The following is a 20738-nucleotide window of genomic DNA, read 5'->3' as shown; positions in this document are numbered from 1 at the left end:
ATAAAGAACCTCGACTAACATCTAAACAAGTTCAAGCTGCCCTGCAGTCCGAGGGTACAACAGTGTCAACCCGTACTATCCGTCGGCGTCTGAATGAAAAGGGTCTGTATGGTAGGATACCCAGGAAGACCCCACTTCTTACCCCGAGACATAAAAAAGCCAGGCTGGAGTTTGCCAAAACTTACCTGAGAAAACATAAAACGTTTTGGAAGAATGTTCTCTGGTCAGATGAGACAAAAGTAGAGCTTTTTGGGAAAAGCCATCAACATAGAGCTTACAGGAAAAAAAAGAGGCATTCAAAGAAAAGAACACGGGCCCTACAGTCAAACATGGCTGAGGTTCCCTGATGTTTTTGGGTTGCTTTTCTGCCTCTGGCACTGGACTGCTTGACCGTGTGCATGGCATTATGAAGTCTGAAGACTACCAACAAATTTTGCAGCATAATGTAGGGCCCAGTGTGAGAAAGCTGGGTCTCCCTCAGAGGTCATGGGTCTTCCAGCAGGACAATGACCCAAAACACACTTCAAAAAGCACTAGAAAATGGTTTGGGAGAACGCACTTGAGACTACTAAAGTGGCCAGCAATGAGTCCAGACCTGAATCCCATAGAACACCTGTGGAGAGATCTCAAAATGGCAGTTTGGAGAAGGCGCCCTTCACATCTCAGGGACATGGAGCAGTTTGCCAAAGAATGGTCTAAAATTCCAGCAGAGCATTGTAAGAAACTCATTGATGGTTACCGGAAGCGGTTGTTCGCAGTTATTTTGGCTAAAGGTTGTGCAACCAAGTATTAGGCTAAGGGTGCCAATACTTTTGTCTGGCCCATTTTTGGAGTTTTGTGTGACATGATCAATGATTTGATTTTTGTTTCATTCTCTTTTTTCATTGCAAGCAAAATAAATGAAGATAATAATACCAAAGAATTTGTGATTGCAATCATTTTCAGGAAGAAACTGAGTATTCTCTGACAGAATTGCAGGGGTGCCAATACTTTTGGCCAGCACTGTATACTTTTTCTCTGACCGTCCCACTCCTGGTTTTGAAAATACTGAGGTAAAAAAGCACCAAATACTGAACACTCAAGACTGCAGTAACAACTATAAGACCACATGCACACTAGTATTTGGTGTGGTGATTTTTTTACCTCAGTAATTGTAGCCAAAACCAGGAGTGGATGATAAATACAGAATGGTGCCTGTGCTTCTATTATACTTTTCCTCTGATTGTTCCTCTCCTGGTTTTCCAAATACTGAGGTAAAAATCTCACCAAATGCTCAACACTCAAGGTTGCAGTACCAACTATAAGTCCATGTGCACACATTCAGTATTTGGTGAGTTTTTTACCTCAGTATTTGTAGCCAAAACCAAGAGAGGAACAATCTGAGGAAAACTGATAGAAACACGGGCACCACATCTGCATTTTTTACCCACTCCCGGTTTTGGCTACAAATACTGAGGTTAAAAACTCTCCAAATACTCAACATCTACACATGGTCTACTACATTTTTTCCAAATCATAAAAGTATTACTGAAGTAATACCATTATTAGCTAACTAGAAAATCATATTTGCAAACTGTTCAAGGCATTTTTGTCATAACTTTTCCGATAAGAGAACCTCTGGCCTCGTAAAGATTGTAATAATTCTTTTTCTGATTAGCCAGTATATATTTTCTTTTTCTTTTGCCTTTCTAACATACAAATATAATATATAATAAATAATATAATAAATAACATCACTTAGATTTTTCCTAACACTATCTGTTGCTGCACATCTGTATACTTACCTGTCACTTGTATTCTTGATGTAGTAAATATTCCACTATACATTATAGCGCTATATATACTACATATAGGGAGGAACGCCTTTGATAGCAAAACAGGTGGAAAACTTATTATCTGTTGAAGGAAGATTAATAGCTCCGATTACATCATCTCATTAAAATCCTTCTGCAAGTAGCTTTAGTAATGCTGCTGACATAAAGATAACTAACAATAATAATTTTAGTCAAAAAATTCAAGCTTTGAAATTTATTAAACTAATAACTAAAAGTAACTTAAGGTGAATACCAAAATGTCCTACATATTTAGAGTGAAGCTGTCACAGATTTTCCCAGTATAAAGTCCAGTCAGCGCATTTAAGCCCTCTTTTACAGCATTCTGGTATGTTGTATGTACAGTCACGGCCGAAAAGAGTTGGCAAGTTGACATTGTTTCAGAAAATGAAGTATTTCTCTCTAAAAATTATTGCAATTTCATATGCTTTGTTATACATGTGTTTATTTAATTTGTGTGTATTGGAACAACACAAAAAAATCAGAGAGAAAAAGGCAAAATGGGCATATTTTCACACGTATCCCCGAAAATGGCTCGAATAACATATTTGGTTGCACACCCTTTTGAATAAATAACTGCAATCAATCGCTTGCTATAACTGTCCACAAGCTTCTTACACCTCTAAACTGGAATTTCGGACTCTTCTTTATCAACTGCTCCAGGTCTCTCATATTTGAAGGCATCTTCTCTCAACAGCAATTTTATGCTATGAGCCCACGAGACAACTTGCCCGCGGATTTTGCCGTGGAAAACCTGCGGATTTATCTGGATTTTCCAGATAAATCCGCAGGTTTGCGCAAGTACAGACACTCCCCATGTTATCCTATGGGATTTGGGGAGTGCTGTATCAATGCTGCGGTATGTGCGGCTGCGGAATATGCTGCAGCTGTCCTGCAGCCGCATGTAACTGCATGTCAATTATTCATGCGGAAATATCTGCGGAATTCCTGCCTTTCCACTATGGAGATAGAGCGTGGGAATTCCGCAGGTATTTCCGCACTTGTCCCTCAGTTTTACCGCAATAAAAATGCTCGAATCCCGCAGCAATGGATAGCTGCGGATTTCGGCCAGCAGTTGCGGTAAACCTGCGGACAAACCTGCGGCAAAGTCCGCGGGTACATTGTCCCGTGGGCACATAGCTTTAAGATCTCTCCACAAATGTTCAATGGGATTTAGATCCGGACTCATTGCAGCCCTTCAGAACTCTCCAGCGCTTTGTTTTCATTCATTTCTGGGTGCTTCTTGAAGTATGTATGGGGTCATTGTCCTGCTGGAAGATCCATGACCTAGGACGCAAACTCAGCTTTCTGATACTGGACACTACATTGTGACCCAAAATCCTTTGGTAATTTTCAGATTGCATGATGTCTTGCGCACAGTCAAGGCACCTAGTGCTAGAGGCAGCAAAACAACCCCAAAACATCTTTGAGCCTACACCATATTTGACTGTAGGTTCTTTGTTGTTTTCTTTGTAGGCCTCATTCCATATTCAGTCCCCAATCCCCTATACAAGATACAAAAAAAGCGCCTTCTCTCTTCTTACTAACGCCGTCCTCTTTTACTGCTTCATGTGGATGACGCGTCCTATGTCATCCACACCCAACACTTCTCACTGCCTTGCTGAGGGCAGCGCAAAGTACTGTAGTGCACACACCCTGGCTTTGGCTACAGGTAGAGATAAGCAAACCCACGGAAGTTCGGTTTGGCGAGTACACCTGGACTTTAGATAAAGTTCAGTTTAGGATTCAGACTTGACCTGAAGACCAATGGAAGTCACTAATTGAGCAGTTTAGGTCCATATGTAGTCAGCTATAAACAGATCACTCACGGGTGGACAGGGTTTTGTTGTTTTTTTTTGGTGTACACTACATCCGATCAAACTTTTGTTACCCCCAGTGTGAGCCGTTCAAACACTGCAAGCGGCATGACCTGGGTTGAGCACTGAGCGTACCCGAGCACAGCGATGCTCATGTGAGTAGTGTTCTTATATAAAGCACCCAAACTCTGTTTTTTTGTAAAGGTTCTGTTCAGTACACTGAACCTCAGGTGCACTCATCTCTAATCAAGGTCATTTGGTTTTCTATACAAATATTTTGTGAAAGTTTTTCATTTAGTACCCTTGTTGTTAACTCTTTCTGTAGTCATTTCTGAAGTTTATTCTGAAAATTAGGAACAGAGTCACAAGAAAGTTCTTGACAGCATTTGAATAATTTTGCAATTCAGAATTCAATTGTTTACATAACCGTGCATTCATTAGGATGGCTCCTCCACCCTTATCCACAGGGCATACTAATAAGTATGAGGCTACGTTCACATGATAGTATTTGGTCAGTATTTCACAACAGTTTTTGTAAGCCAAGACCAGGAGAGGAACAATCAGAGATTAAGTATAATAGAAACAGTATTTTGACTTACAAATACTGATGTGAAATACTGAACAACACACTGCCATGTGAACTAGCCTTTTTTTAATCTCAGGCCTCTTTCACACATTCGTGAAAATCATGCACGTTTTTCACAGATGTGTCAAAGGTGCGTATTGCCCTGCGTGAGCCGTGTTTATGGCACATGTGTGTTCTCCGTGAGAGAGAGAGAAGGGAGAACGGGAATTTTCTGCTCACCTGTCCCTGGCGTCGCTGTCCGTGGTGCTGATCTTCGGTCTCCGGTCCTGCCGACTCCCTGCTGCTGCAGCTTCCGGCCGCAGTGAAGTGAATATTCAATGAGCATAATGAGCGGGGGTCGGAAGCAAGTGACAGCAGCGGTAAAGACAGGAGGGCTGGAGAAGGTGAGTAAAGTTTTTTTTTTCTTTCTCAAACACGTGTGTTTTCTCCTGCGCGTGTCATACGGAACACCTCCGTGTGGTTCGTTTGCGTTCCATGTGACACCCGTGATGCCGTAGAAAAACGGACATGTCTACATGTGGAGCACACGGACACACGTATGCTCCACACGTACACACGGTCCATTGCAGAACACGCACGTGAGTGCAGACCCATTGACTTTAATGGGTCTACGTGTGCCCGTGTCTCCGGTACGTGAGGAAACGGACCAAACACATACCGGAGACACGGACATGTGAAAGAGGCCTTATTTGCAGTTCTTTCTGCATGGGATATTTGTTGTTAACCAACAATTCTTTTCTGAAATAAATTCTCTTTAAATACTGTAAGGCCCCTTTCTATAGATTCTTGAAACTGGTCCAGGATTGGTGTATTTACATCAATCAGATGAAAGTACTGGTTGGATATTATTATAGATAGGGCTAGCCATAAGGGCACTAAATTAAAAAACTTACACAAGAACTTTGTGTAGAAGTCCTGGTGATCCTCATTTAGCATTCATTTAAAAAATCCATAAAAATACAATCTTTCTTTACTCAGATCAAAAGTTGCAGAATTTTGATTGGTAGTAAAGTTGTTTTGTACTTTTGTATTAGCTGTTTACTTATGCTCATCATTGTCAGCTTATATTTGTCTCTGTTTTAATTCATTATTACTGTTATACTGCAGCATACCTCCTAACCGTCCCAGATTCAGTGGGACTGTCCAGATTTGAGGGCTCTCTCCCGCAGTCCCAGCTCCTCCTCTCAGTGCAGTGAATAAATTAACTCAAGAAGAGCAGTGGATAAATTAAATTCTCATTTGCTCTGATTTCCAGGAACTTAAACTCGTCAGCTTATGAGCTCCTTGTCCATAGATACCATATCTACTACTGACCCACTGCCTGTATTAAAATGCATAGGAGAATTTGGTAATCTTGAATTGTATTGCAAGCATAGAAGCCAGAAGCAAATTATTCAGCTACATAGAGATAGATATACAGTACATCTCCATGTAGCTGAAGGAAGAAGTCAGATTCTTTTGCTCCTATTGAACTACTATAAAGAAATGAGAAAAAAATGACAAAATAATGTTTTACTTTTCGCCACCCCATTAGAATCAAAACAGCAACCTTCAATCACATAACAACAGCCCTAGTTGTCCTACCACTAGAACTACCAGATTTGATGATGTCAGAGGAAGAATTTTACATAGATGGACCTATATTGCAGCCTCTGATTACACAGGACACAGTGATCTATTGTACAGAGCAGAATCTCTGTGTCCTGTATTCTAGAAGGAGAGAAAAAAAATGTTGTTTCTTCTAATAAAATTACTAAAAATAATTAAAAAAATAGAATGTAATTTTTATTGCACTTTTAATAAAAAAAAAAGAACATCACAAATCAGAAAATAACATGGACATATTTGTTGTCCCTGTAATCGTAACGAACCGAACAACACAGTGATAAGATTATTTGTAGGGCTCGGTAAATTGCAAAAAAAATGACGCAATTGATTACTTTTCTCTATTAAAACCCATAAAAAATGTAATATAAATGTACCACTGAAGCAGTGTTCAAATGAAGCGTAAATGCTGCGGTTTTTCTGCAGGTGTCCGCACCACACAACACAATAAAATGTTTTCTGAGTATTGCGTGTTTGCTGCGTTTTTTATGCGTTTTCCCCGACATTTGAAACATGTTTGGTGCAGATGTGAATCCGGGTTTTAGGCCATGTGCGCACTTGAAAGTGACCTTTTCTTGAGTCAAAACCGGACACTCTGAAAGAATCTCGCACTTGCGGTAAAACACCGCACCAAAACCGCAATGAAATCCGAATGCGGTTTTGCCGCGGTTTGGTGCAGTATTGCCGCGGATTTGCCGCAGTTTTTCCACAGGTTGGTCCCTACATGTTTTTACCATTATCTATGGCAAAAAACGCAGGGACCTGCAGAAAAGAAGTGACATGCACATTAATTCTGCAGCAGAAAATCAGCGCGTAAATCCGCAGGTATAAAAAACGCATTGTGTGCACAGCATTTTTTTTATACCCATAGGTTTTGCTGGGGATTGACTGCAGAAATGTGAGACACATTTTCTGCAGCAAATCCGCGGTAAAATCCGCGGTAAATCTGCAGTGTGCGCACATAACCTTAATGTTTTTTTTCTCCTGCGGCCAGCACCCCTCCGCCATTCCCGGCAGGTACGGACATCTTGGTTCCGTCCCCCCTTGGTTTCTTCCTGGCACTCCTTCACTTTCGGCCGTGCCGCTCTGTTCCCAGGGGGCAGGGCCTTCATTTTGCGCTCTTTTGCTCAGGGAAGATGGCGAAGGCGGGAAACTTTCGCGCCCAAGATGGCGGATCTTCAGATTTTTCAGCAGGATGCCGCTGACTGGAACTTCAAGGCGCACTTCCACTGGTAAGTGGACTGGGTCGATCCTGTTCGTGATGGCAGAAGAGTCGATGTGTACCACCCTGGGGCTCGGCTGCGACCGCCGAGCCGCTCGGGTCCGTGCTCGAGTGTGTGTTGGTGGCTCGAGCGTCCCCGGACCCGGGGGTCATGTCGCTCTGAAAAGGGGGGTTTGTTTTGGTGATCGGGTGGGTGCGCGGCCAGAGCCGCTATGGAGATTGTTCATGACGCCACCCACGGATCGTGGTGATCGAAGGCACCACCGCTGCTGTTGATGGTGGGGGCTCCCGGTGGCGGTGTTGTGGCGCAGCTAGGTGTTGACCCCTCCATAGGTAGGGGATGTGGGTCCCGGGGCCCGCTGGGGTGATGATGGTGGAGTTGCCGGAGGGGTGCAGGGCAGGGTGGTGCTGCGCAGTGCGGTGCCTGAGGGAACTGGTGTACTCACTCAGAATGAACACTCTTGACACGTTGGTAAACCAGAAACGGGATGGTGGTCGGTGCCCGCAGCCGGCTGCGTATTTTCCCCCTACTCGGGTTGGTGGTGTCGTCTTTCCCTGCACCCTCTTTACTGTGTGACTGCCTATGTCTCAACAACGGTAGTCCGCTCCCCGACTTGTAGGTGCCGGAGGAGCCCTCTTGCCCGCAGGCACTGGCCCGTGGGATTGCGGTGCCTGGGCGGTGGCTTCCTATCCCCCTCGGTGGGCTGTTGCCATCTATTGGGACTTTGGGTGGGAGTGGACCTCAAGTCGTAGCCGCAATCAGTTGATTTGACTCAGTCCAGTTGCTTCTGGGCCTCGTACTGGGTCTGAGTACCCTACTTTGGTGCTCCGGTTTCATTTTGACTCCCCGATTCGGTACCGGCGGGCTACGACCCTCTCCCAGTGCCTTGACGGTTCCGCCGGTTCTACTCCCGGCCTCCTGCAGATGGCCACCACCGTCTGTCTCCTGGCCACAGGGTCTCTAGGTTTCTACCTAGGCCCTGACAGATTTACTTCTCACCGCTCTCTCCACTACCTCCTCTCCTTTCCTCTCCCTAACACGATCTGTCCTCAACTACTGTTTGTTTTTCCCCGCCCCTGCACATCAATCCTCTTCGGTGGGCGTGGCCAACCGCCTGACCCCGCCCCCGGGTGTGGATGTCTGGGAGAGATAGGGGTGACTCAGGGTTTTTGTTGACTGGTGGGACCTTTTTGGGGAACCAGGTGTTGTGCAGGGGACTACCTGTGACCCCTGGCTAGTCCAGGGCGTCACACTTTGTCCCTCTTTCTGTTCTTCAAAGTTGGAGGTATGCTGTATTACGGTTAGCGTGGCAGTTCATTATTGATTTATTATCTAGCTTTTATTTTGGAACACTTACTGACATCTGTATACTTACCACCTGCTGCTTTTATTGCTTGTGTGAATTTTCTCTTTACATTATTCATCTAGGGTGAATATTGGGGCGTGGGTATTTTATCATTAGTATACTTCAGTTTCTAAAATACATACATTTGAAACCAGACGTTTACATACAATATCTTAAAAGACACTTATGCATGTTTTTCTCACTATCTGACATGAAATCAGAATAAACCCAAACTTACTTGAGAGCCCAAAATATATTAACAAAATCTACATTAAAGAATAACACCATAATAAAAACCTAAGCAGGCTTCTGTGATCCTCAATCTCTCAAATCAATTTTCTCACCCACTCAGGAGTCTACACCAATTGCACTCACTATTAACCAACACCTTTATTCCAATAAGTAAGGTATTTGCAACCATACAAAAATCAATTTGGAATTAATAATCTATATATTTAATTGCCTTATTCTGTCTGTCTATCTTTCTCCAAAATGACGTCATTACAGTGACAACCGTTGCCACACCGCGCGCGCTAAAGAGCCTGCGACCAACGGCTCAGCTAACTGAATAGCCCGAACTATGGGCCGACAGGACGACGCCCGACACTTTTCCCCGCACGGAGCCCCGACTTCCCGGTGAGTGCTGCACCCCCGGGAGCCCACACCGGGAACCCAGCCGACACATACCCACCGCTCGCCTCCGCCCCCCGCACTCATTACCCCACTCGGCTTCACCCCCCTCGCACTCCGCCCTCCACATGTATACACTAAACACACACACACCACACACACACAAATAGTCACCCAGCCATGTAGTCCCCAGCACTGATGTCCTCAGCGCCATGGCCCCGCTCGGCTCCACCCCCCCACACAAATTACCCCGCTCGGCTCCGCCCCCCCCCACTCTCCACCCTCCGCATGTATACACTGAACACACACACACACACACACCTGGATAGTCACCTGTCCCCAGCCATGCAAACAGGCGAGCATGGTGTAGCAAAGGGGGGGCGGAGGGGGCGGCCCGCCACGGGTCGCACGTGTCAGGGGGGCGGCATTTTGGCCACTCGCAGGAAACTGTGGCTGCCGTCCCTCCTGGTTTGAGCTTCATCTGTGGGCGTCGCTCAGTCCCACAGATGAAGGAGGCGCAGTCCCAGCCAGTGACCCCCTAGCACAGTGCTTTCCTCCCGCGCCGTGTGGGCCCTCTTTCCTCCGTGACAGAGCGGTATGTGCTACACCCCTCCTTCCCACTCGACCTGTATGTTCCCTCACAGCCACCCAGTTTATGGGCCCCAGTGAGCTGTATGGGCTTCACCCCCCCAAGTGTATGCCCTGCCCCCCAAGCTGCATGTGTGGGCCCCCAAGAGCCGTGTGTGTCTATGTGTATGCAGCAGAGTTGTGTGTGTCTGTCTGTATGTATGCAGCAGAGTTGTGTCTGTATGTATGCAGCATAATTGTGTGTGTCTGTATGTATGCAGCAGAGTTGTGTGTGTCTGTATGTATGCAGCAGAGTTGTGTGTGTCTGTCTGTATGTAGCAAAGTTGTGTGTGTCTGTCTGTATGTATGCAGCAGAGTTGTGTGTGTCTGTCTGTATGTATGCAGCAGAGTTGTGTGTCTGTGTGTATGCAGCAGAGTTGTGTGTGTCTGTCTGTATGTATGTATGCAGCAGAGTTGTGTGTGTCTGTATGTATGCAGCAGAGTTGTGTGTGTCTGTATGTATGTATGTAGCAGGGTTGTGTGTCTGTCTGTCTGTATGCAGCAGAGTTGTGTGTGTCTGTCCGTCTGTATGGAGCAGAGTTGTGTGTGTCTGTCTGTATGTATGCAGCAGAGTTGTGTGTGTCTGTCTGTATGTATGCAGCATAGTTGTGTGTCTCTGTATGTATGTATGCAGCAGAGTTGTGTGTGTCTGTATGTATGTATGTGTGTCGCCCAAGGGATGTCGATCCAGCTTCAGGGACGCCACCGGGTCTTCTTCTGTATATGGTAACAGGTATGTTAGATTTTATTATCGTGACGCCACTCACGGCTTGCGGTTAGGGATATGGGTGACCGCCACTGAAGGTTTAACGAGCGTCTGGGGGTGATGGGGTCTGCAGTCGGATGGTGTGGCCTCCCGTGGGTGAGGTTGGCCCCACCAGGGGCTCGGGTGTGTAAGGTAGCGGGTCTCAGAATAATTCAGGCAGAGTCCAAAAGTCATTCAACTGGTTTTTACTCACATAGATGTTTCCGTGAGCTGACCCGGGCGATGCTGCAATAAACCAGGTAGAACCAGGTATCCTTCGGGCCAGTCTGAGGGTAACAGGTAGCTCGCCTTCCTAGCACTTCTGTGTTCGGATAACCCCTGACTTGAAGTACCGTGGGGTCTATCCAGGGAGTCGCAACTGCCTTTTCTCCCCTGTGTTTAGCCCGTTTGCCGGCAGCGTGGACCAGGGGAGATGACTTCAAGCTCTGCCTCCTTATGGGTCCCAGTGTTGCTGCTGAGGCTCGGACTCTGTAGGTTGGTGAGGTACTTGTAGTTCCCCTCACCGGCAGGTTTAGCAGATAGTTAAACTGGAGTCTGCTATTGGGACCTGTATCCAGTACGTGCCTAGTCAACAGGAGCACCTCTTTCTCTGACTACCTGGGTCCGTTATCCCCACCTAGCAACCACCACACTCCACTACCAGACTGGCTCTCCTCTCTTCCTGACAACCTCTGCACTTTAGCTCCCAGCCCCTCCACTACACCTCCTGAAAAGATTTGAAAGCTAGCCCTCTTTGGAGACTACCCAGGGGTCCCTTCTAAAGGTGTGGGAGACCTGGTTGGTATGTTTCTGTGCATACACACCTCATTCTGGCCTTTAGGATTACCTAGAATTACTGTCCCAGCATGGGTGCAGTACTCAGTGGTGCCTGACCAGGTCAGGGGCGCCACATATGCAGCAGTGTTGTGTGTGTCTGTCTATATGTATCCAGCAGAGCTGTTTGTCTGTATGTATGCAGCAGAGTTGTGTGTGTCTGTATGTCTGCAGCAGAGTTGTGTGTGTCTGTATGTATGTATGCAGTAGAGCTGTGTGTGTCTATATGTATCCAGCAGAGCTGTCTGTCTGTATGTATGTATGCAGCAAGCTGTGTGTCTGTGTGTATGTATGCAGCAGAGCTGTGTGTGTGTCTATATGTATGCAGTAGAGCTGTGTGTGTCTGTATGTATGTATGCAGCAGAGCTATGTGTGTGTCTGTATGTATGCAGCAGAGCTGTGTGTGTGTCTGTCTTTATGTATGTAGCAGAGCTGTGTCTGTATGTATGCAGTAGAGCTGTGTGTGTGTCTGTCTGTATCTATGTATGCAGCAGAGCTGTGTGTGTGTTTGTATGTATGCAGCAGAGCTGTGTGCGTGTCTGTCTGTATGTATGTGTGCCGCCCCCGTGCCAGCAGCCGGCGCTGCTCAGAAGTGGACCTTCTATGGGGGGTGGCTCGAGGGTCTCCGGACCCGGGGGTCTCGCGGACACGCCGAATAAATGGGGGGGACGTAGATGTACGGGCTAGGCCGTATTAAGTTCGTGACGCCACCCACGGTGTGTGGTGAGGTGGGACACCACCGCTGCTGTTATGGGGCACCCGGGGGAGATGTTGTGCAGCAAGTTGTTAACCTCTCCATGGGCAGGGATGGTGGCGCCGGGACCCGGTTGCTCAGTGTGCAGGGGATGGCGACCGCAGTAGGTGCTGTGTACTCACTGTTAGTAAAACACACAAGTCTCTGGTAAACCAAGGTGATGGTGGCCGGTGCCGCGGCCGGTTGCGTTCTGGTTCCCCCACCCGGCTGGTGGTCTCTATCCTTTTCCTGCACTGCTTTGTGTAAGGTGGACTTTCCTAGTGTGAAACTCAGGAGTCCGCTCCCGGCTGGATGTGGCCTAAGGAGCCGTGCCCGCAGACGCTGGCCCGTGGGATCTATGGGCCCTGGCGGTGACCTCTTATCCCTAATCGGTGGGCTGTTGTCTTCTATGAGGGACTTTGGGTGGGACAGGAACTCTAGTCCTGGCCTCAATTGGTTAATTAACCAGTTCCGCTTGGTTCCGGTCCTGGCTTCAGGGTCCGAGTACCCCCCTTTGTGCTAGGGTTTCCGGGTCGGGTCCCCTTGTCGGTACCGGCGGGCTACAACCGTGTTCCAGTCCACTTCAGTTCTGCAGAGTCGTCTTTCTGTCTCCTGCTGATGGAGACCACCGTCTGCCTCCTAGCCAGTGGCACCGGGGCTCCTACCCTGGTACCGTTCAACTTGAACTTCTCTGCTGGAGCTACCCCTAGCTCCAGCCCACACTCCTCTCCAAACTGAACTTCAACCAAACTGTTTACTTTCCCACCCCGGGCTGTCTAAACCCATGGGTGGGCGTGTCCCAACCGCCTGGTCACGCCCACTGGTGTGTCTATCTGTCCCTAAGGCGGGTGACTAGGGTTTTCTGGTTGGCTGGTGTTTCCTAATGAGGGAAGGGTGTAATGTGGGGGCCTATCTGTGACTTTTTGGTTTTGCCAGGGCGTCACACTCCCCCTTGGGAAAAGATAAAAATTGAACAATTACAAGTATACTAACATTTGTACAATAAGCATGTTTTGTTTTCTTCCCTTACGGGAGGCATGTTACTTAAACTTTGCACATATAAAACCGTGACGGGACGGACCGGGTCCTTCTCACTTCACCCACCCAAAACAACCTAGCCCTGATGCCACCTCTAAAACACAGGTTGGCACCCCTTGCCCAAGTCCAGGGTAGATCCAGGTGTTCCCCAAACGGGCCGGGTAAAAAGTTCCTTACCTGGCAGTCCTTTTTCAAGGGCCCCACGTCCAGGGGACCCCTGACTTGGAGGGTAGTCATCGGTTTTGCTGGTGACAGGGCCTCGGCCTACTCTACTGCAGGCCTGTCCTCCAATCAGCCTCTCCAGAGACTGTGGCTTGGTGAGAAGGTTGGTCAGGGACTATTATAAGGCCCAAAAGTTTATGGGTTGGCCTGCAAGTTCTCAGCCATTGTCTTTTTAAGACTTTCAAAACGGGAACAACAGACGGTCCCAACGGGGACTTTGCAGGGAAGGTAGCCGGGAACCGCTACCTTAACACTCATAAATGCGGGCATGCACATCCGCTCTACACTTTCTTCGGGAAGCAATCTCCCTGCGCAGCTGCTGTTGCTGCCGCTCCCAGTACGGGGCACGGGTGCCATGCTTTGATTCCTGCTCAGGAGCCAGGCCCACTTGGGTGCCCTCGGCGCCGGCTACAACCGACCTCTCATACTGCCCTGGGCCCCACCAGTCAGTGGCCTGCTCCGCCTCTCTGCAGGTGTACACCGGCTGCTCCACAGCCGGGATGGGGTACTTAGGAGCGGCCGGCACCGTGGCTGGGGTAGACTTCCAGTCGGGTGCTGCCTCCGTTGCGGCCGGGCGGACTGCCGGGGCCGACGTCATCACCGTTGCGGCCGAGCGGACTGCGGGAGCCGACGTCATCACTGCTGCAGCCAGACTCGGAGCCGGATGGAATGTCGTCAGCGGTACCAGAGCGATGGTGACGGTAAGGCCTGAGGGCCCAGTAGCTGGGTCCTCCTCCGTAGATAGTACGGGCTCCGCTGCCACGGACTGGGGCAGCGGGTCGGTCAGGGCGTTGGCTGCGGACACGGGCGATGAGGGAGACAGTGTGGCGGACGGGAGCAGGCCGGGTCCCTCAGCCGGAACGGCCGGTTCCTGTTGAACACAGGGGCGTGAGTCACTGCTTACCCGCTCCTCCGAGATCATCTCCAATCCGCGCGCCCGGACAACTGCATCCAGGCCCTTTATCCCCGACGTCCACTTCGCCAGCATGAAATGGACTTGGGCCTGAGTCTTCCTACACATCCTGCCACATTGGTGTCCAGGAACGGGTTACTGCAGAGTCCTGGCGTCCCTGCACAGGGAAGAAGACACTGGGCTGTAGTTTTCGCGTCCAAAATGGCGGCAAGATGGCGACTTCTGGAAATTTTGCCACGGATCACCGCTCACTGTCCAATATAAGGTGCACTTCCACAAGGTAAGTGGATGGGTAAGTATCCTGTTCGTGACACCATGTTTCGGGGTGTGCCACCCCCGTACCAGCAGCCGGCGCTGCTCGGATTCGGACCTTCTATGGGGGGTGGCTCGAGGGTCTTCAGGACCCAGGGGTCTCGCGGACATGCCGAATAAATGGGGGGGACATAGATGTAAGGGCTAGGCCGTATTAAGTTCGTGACACCACCCACGGTGTATGGTGAGGTGGGACACCACCGTTGCTGTTATGGGGCACCTGGGGGAGATGTTGTGCAGCAAGTTGTTAACTCCTCCGTGGGCAGGGATGGTGGCCCCGGGATCCGGTTGCTCAGTGTGCAGGGAATGGCGTCCGCAGGAGGTGCTGGTGAACTCACTGTTAGTAAAACACACAAGTCTCTGGTAAACCAAGGTGATGATGGCCGGTGCCGCGGCCGGTTGCGTTCTGGTTCCCCCACCCGGCTGGTGGTCTCTATCCTTTTCCTGCAGTGCTTTGTGTAAGGTGGACTTTCTTAGTGTGAAACTCAGGAGTCCGCTCCCGGCTGGATGTTGGCTAAGGAGCCGTGCCCGCAGACGCTGGCCTGTGGGATCTATGGGCCCTGGCGGTGACCTCTTATCCCTAATCGGTGGGCTGTTGTCTTCTATGAGGGACTTTGGGTGGGACAGGACCTCTAGTCCTGGCCTCAATCGGTTAATTAACCAGTTCCGCTTGGTTCCGGTCCTGGCTTCAGGATCCGAGTACCCCCCCTTTGTGCTACGGTTTCCGGGTCGGGTCCCCTTGTTGGTACCGGCAGGCTACACCCTGTCCCAGTCCAATTTGGTTCTGCCGAGCCGTCTTCCCGTCTCCTGCTGACGGAGACCACCGTCTGCCTCCTAGCCAGTGGCACCAGGGCTCCTACCCTGGTACCGTTCAACTTGAACTTCTCTGCTGGAGCTACCCCTAGCTCCAGCCCACACTCTTCAACAAACTGAACTTCAACACCCAACTGTTTACTTTCCCGCCCCGGGTTGTCTTAACCCCTGGGTGGGCGTGTCCCAACCTCCTGGTCACACCCACTGGTGTGTCTATCTGTCCCTAAGGGGGGGTGACTAGGGTTTTCTGGTTGGCTGGTGTTTCCTAATGAGGGAAGGGTGTAATGCGCGGGCCTATCTGTGACTACCTGGTTTTGCCAGGGCGTCACATATGCAGCAGCGCTGTGTGTGTCTGTATGTATGCAGTAAAGCTGTGTGTGTGTCTGTATGTATGCAGCAGGGCTGTGTATGTCTGTATGTATGCAGCAGAGCTGTGCGTGTGTATAATAGGCCTGCATATGTGTGTAAAAAGTGAAAGTCTAGGACTAATAGCAGCAGTCTACAATTAGATCTTTGATTGTAGTTCCAGGAAAAATAAATATTTTGATGGCTTTCCGGATTTTTGAAGGTTTCTGGATTATCGACGGCCAACGGAGGGGGGGTGGCAAAAGCAGTAGCTACGCCACTGCATGCAGTCCCCGGCACTAACGTCCCCAGCGCCATGGCCCCGCTTGGCTTCTCCCCCCCGCACACATTGCCCCGCTCGGCTCCGCCCCACCCGCAAAAGTGGCTCCGCCCTCCGCACACATGGCCCCCGCCCAGATTCGCCATCGCTGCTCCCGTTGTCTGCCACCCCCGACTCCTTTCTTCACATACAACTGGCAAAAATTATAATATTAAAATGTTCATCAATTCTGAAACCAGCCATTACATTATTATTCAATCTAATAACCTACATACACATTCTAGACTACCCGATATGTTAGAATCGGGCCACCTTCTAGTTAATTAATAATTATCCTTATGTGAAAAATATCCTCCAGGGATCAATTAATTGTTGCTTTACATAAGCTCATGTCAGTGTTTCAGAGTTTCCATATCGGATTCATCATTTCCATTTTTAAAGTCCCTTTTTTTTTTTTTGTCATTTGATATTTGTTTAGTGCATTTTTTAGTTCCAAATTCTTCAAAATGGCACATACTGATTCATGAATTTTATGCAAAATATAAAATGCACTTGATTTTTAGCTTAATCGTTTTTTGTAGCTTTTCAGAGCAAAATGTCTGACGCAGCTTTAAAATTTGCACAAAATGGCATTAACTCATTTGGTATAATGAGAGAGAGATTGGGTTTAAGGGATAGAGCACATTGTAGATTCATATCCAGAAAGGAAGAAACGAAAACAGGTGGCACTCACCCCATATAAAAAAAAACTTTCTTTATTTTATCCAAAAATTAAAATCACAGTTGAGGGATGTGGAAGACGTCTCAGACGACGGTGACCGTTCCACGCACAGTGACACCTGGTCAGGTTCTGACACTTGGTGAAAGGTGTCAGCCTTGACGAGGCGCCGCTGTGTGTGAAATGGTCACCGTCGTAGGAGACGTCTCCCGCATCCCTCCCCTGTGATCTTAATTTTTGAATGAAATAAAGAATGTTTTTTTATAAAGGGTGAGTGCCACCTCTTTTCTTTTCTTCCTTTCTGGATTTGGATTTGTGGGCTCACCTCTAGGTTGAGCACCATCCGGTTCTGATGTTGATACATAATGGTCTTTACTTTTTGAGCGAAGCTAGGTATGTGTTTGGTCTTTGGTGTCGGACAACTTCTTGCTTTGTGGACATTGTAGATTCAGCTTGAAGGCAGTAAAACCACAAAGGGACACATATAGAAATGTAACATATGTGAATAAATTCAGAATATATGTTAAATTCAGATTCCTCAACGTATTCTTCTTCTACTCTGATGACAGCCCCTTGGCACTATTTTAACCAGATTTATCAAGTAATCTCATGGGACGGCTTCCAATGAACAATTATGCTTCATCAAACGTTCATTTGCGAAATCAACAGCCTTCAGAAAGTGTTTGAGACCATCAGGTGTATTTTGCAGAGGCAAAGTTTGTGCATAGTGCTATACAATGCTGATACCTATTCCACATCTCTTCTAAGCCAGATTATGGTAAGAACCACTCAACCAAGTGAAAAGAAACAATAGTCTATCATTACTTTAAAATATGAAGATCAGTCAATCTGATCTTCATGGAAATCATCAATTGATATGATGAAACTGGCTCTCAAGAGGAGTGCAAAGACCAAGAATTACCTTTGCTACAGAGGATAAGTTCACCAAAGTTAGTAGCCACAGAAATCATAAATTAACAGCACCTGACTTAACAGCCATGATAAATGATGCAATCATCTGACTTCAACCCATTTGAGATGATTTGAGAAGAGTTGGACTACAGAGTAAAGACAAAGCAGCCAAAAAAGTGCTCAGCACCTCTAGGAACTCTTTCAAGACTGTTCGAAAGATATTACAGGTGACTCCTTGTTGAATCAACTAGAGAGAATGTTGTGGGTGTCGTCTGTGTGGGTGCTGTTCTGTTGCTCCCCCTGGTGACCAGGAATGGTAGTGGAGCTAAATCTGAGCCATTTACTCAAACAGGTGTCGGTGTTAATTGGGAATTGGGGAAGTCCTATTGCAGACAAATCTGGTCTATATAGGAGAGCACTTTCTGCCCGGCTGACGCCGGTTATAATTGTATATTCCCTGTCTCTGTTACTGGCTTGGAGATTTATCCTTCCCTGTATCCCTGAGCAAGACTTCTGCAGAGAAGTTTCAGTTTTTCCTTGCTTTCTGGTTTACACCTTAGGGTGTTGTTTTGCTTTGTTTTGCTGTGTATCTGTTTTCTTGCAGGTGAAGCTTTGTTTCAATTGTGCTGTGAGCATGGGGGTTTTCCCCTGTGCTACCTTTCCTGCAGGAAAAGGGATTTTTATCCCTGTCTGATTTGATTTTTTCTCTTCTGTATTTTTGTGTTCTTTTTTGGGATTTTGTCTCTCCCATTATTTACAGGAGTACCTGATATAGTGGGGGTGAGGTCGTATGACCTCCTGGGCCTTTTTTACTGTCAGAAGTTTGGTATTTTTCTATAGGGATTTTGCACTGACTGCAATCAGTTCCTTTCCTTTGTATATAGTTAGTTGGGCCCCACCTTTGCTAATTCTATTTTTCCTATTTGAGTATTGTGTTTTTCTATATCACCTTAATCTTTATATGTGGGGGGCTACCTACTGCTTTGGGGACTGTTCTGAGGCAAGATAGATTTCCTCATTTTATTCTGTGAGGCGTAGCTAGTTTCTCAGGCTGTGATGTGGCGTCCAGGTTTTTAGGAAGGCTCCACGGCTACTTCTAGTGTGGTCTGATAGTCAGCACAGGTTCCAACTACTCCTGTTTCTTGGTGTTTTTTCCCCAATAGGAGTTTTTGTAATCTTCCACGGTTACCGGATCATAACAACCAACACAGTCTCTGCAAAAACCACCTGATGGTGTCAATCGCTTTTTGAAAGATAGTGATTTCACAAGTGATCTTTTGTGAAGGCATACCTGTTCATTGGAAACTGCTTCAGGTGAAGAAGCTTTTTCAGTTAATACCAAGGGCGTATAAGCTGTTATGAGGGTGCAAAGGGGATACTTTGAGGAATCGAATGATAAAGACATATTCTGGCTTATTTCACATGTTTCTTTACCCCTTGTTTACATAGTTAGTTTTGCCACCTTCAGTCTGAATTTATAATGTGTGCATTCCAATAAGAACAATGAAAACCATGGCATGAAGTGATGTGTCCAAATATAATACAAAGTAAAAATGTTTAAAAAAAAAACCCCAGTTTATTTTTAGCAATTGTAAAAAGGTATAGCTATCGCGCTAACTGGCAGGGGTTAGTTGAATGTAGTAGGTAGATGAATTTACGCAAATTGATATACTGGGGATCAAGTATAAAATCAAGGTAGACCCCCCACTAAGCTACTGTACATTCATAGTTATCCTCTTTGTAAGACCTGTGAGCTTACTACTGTAGTACAGGCTGACTGGTGCCCAGCAACTTCCTCAGACACCCTGTTTGTAACTCTGTATTAACCCCTTATTAACCCCTTAACTACTCCATACCAAAGCTGACCTTCAGATCAATGTTGGTTCCGTCACCTCTGGATGCTCTCTCTGTGGCCACCATATATTTTCTGCAAAAACGATTGTACTAATATTGGAGCTAAAAATACCCCAGCAGATTTGCTCCAGCTTCATTTCAAGCCATCACCACTTGCTGACACTGTTCAGGTAAACATTTCCAAGGTAATACTCCACATAGGGTGAGCTGTTAAATAGCACCCTAAATTAAATAAAAATCTTTTATATTTTTTATATTTTATTATCTTATTATCTGACAGGTGCAACTAACCTACCAAATTCTCATTATCTGGTAACACCCGGATAAGATTCCAGAAGCTTCCTAATTTCAGGAATAACAATTCATCAACGGCATAAAAAGGTTTTTTTTTTCTCTCTATCTCTCTCCCCTATAGATATACATGAGGATACAAATTTTTAAATTTACTTTTTAGCCGATTAGTTGCTGCTGGCATTTTTGGATCTTTACAAACAGCACCTCACCTTTGAGACGACCTCTATGTACATTTGCCAACCATCAATAGGTATTGGAGGTTCGTCACGTATATAGCTTGGCTTGCTATAAATTTTACCTAGAGCCCTTATTCATTGAATAACCGCTGATATTTTTCCAGGTTCCCTCTGTTGTACATTGGACATTGGCCTTGTGCGCTACTCATTCTATTCCCACTTCACTGTCACACTTCTGCAGAACACAGGTAATCTCTATTGGTACTGAATATGACAACACTAGGTTTACCCCATTGGGCCCCTATTCTAATAAACATATTCGCCCCCTTTTTTCTCTCATTCCTCAGGTCCTATATTGATCCATTCATCATCATCATTCAGGATACCTGGATCCCATCAGGATTTCCTGACCTTTTTAACCCCTTTTAACCCTTTTTACTCCATTTTATTTATATGAAATAAACATTTATTTTAAATTGTAAACAACTATACATTTGTCTACCTTGATTTTATACTTGATCCCCAGTATATCAATTTGCATAAATTCATCTACCTACTACATTCAAGTAACCCCTGGTAGTTAGCGCGGTAGCTATACCTTTTTACTCTTGCTGGTGTTTATCACTCCTGGACAGGTTATTCGCGGACCCTGCCTACAACCTGCAGCTTTCCTGGCAGCTCCCCAATTTTTCTGGTTGGGCAAATAGGTCAATAGGTTGTACATAAAAATCTATCCCCTATCCAGCAATACCCAGCCAGTCACACAACTCCTTGATTGTGAGCGCTAGTGTCCCTGTATGTTTTATTTTTAGCAATTAAAAAATTGCAAAGTGAATGAAGAAAAGAGAAATCTAAAACAGACAAATAATTGATGTTGCTGGCTA

Source organism: Anomaloglossus baeobatrachus, chromosome 7, assembly GCF_048569485.1.
Source record: "Anomaloglossus baeobatrachus isolate aAnoBae1 chromosome 7, aAnoBae1.hap1, whole genome shotgun sequence".
NCBI classification, from domain to species: domain Eukaryota; kingdom Metazoa; phylum Chordata; class Amphibia; order Anura; family Aromobatidae; genus Anomaloglossus; species Anomaloglossus baeobatrachus.
This window is presented reverse-complemented; position numbering follows the sequence as displayed.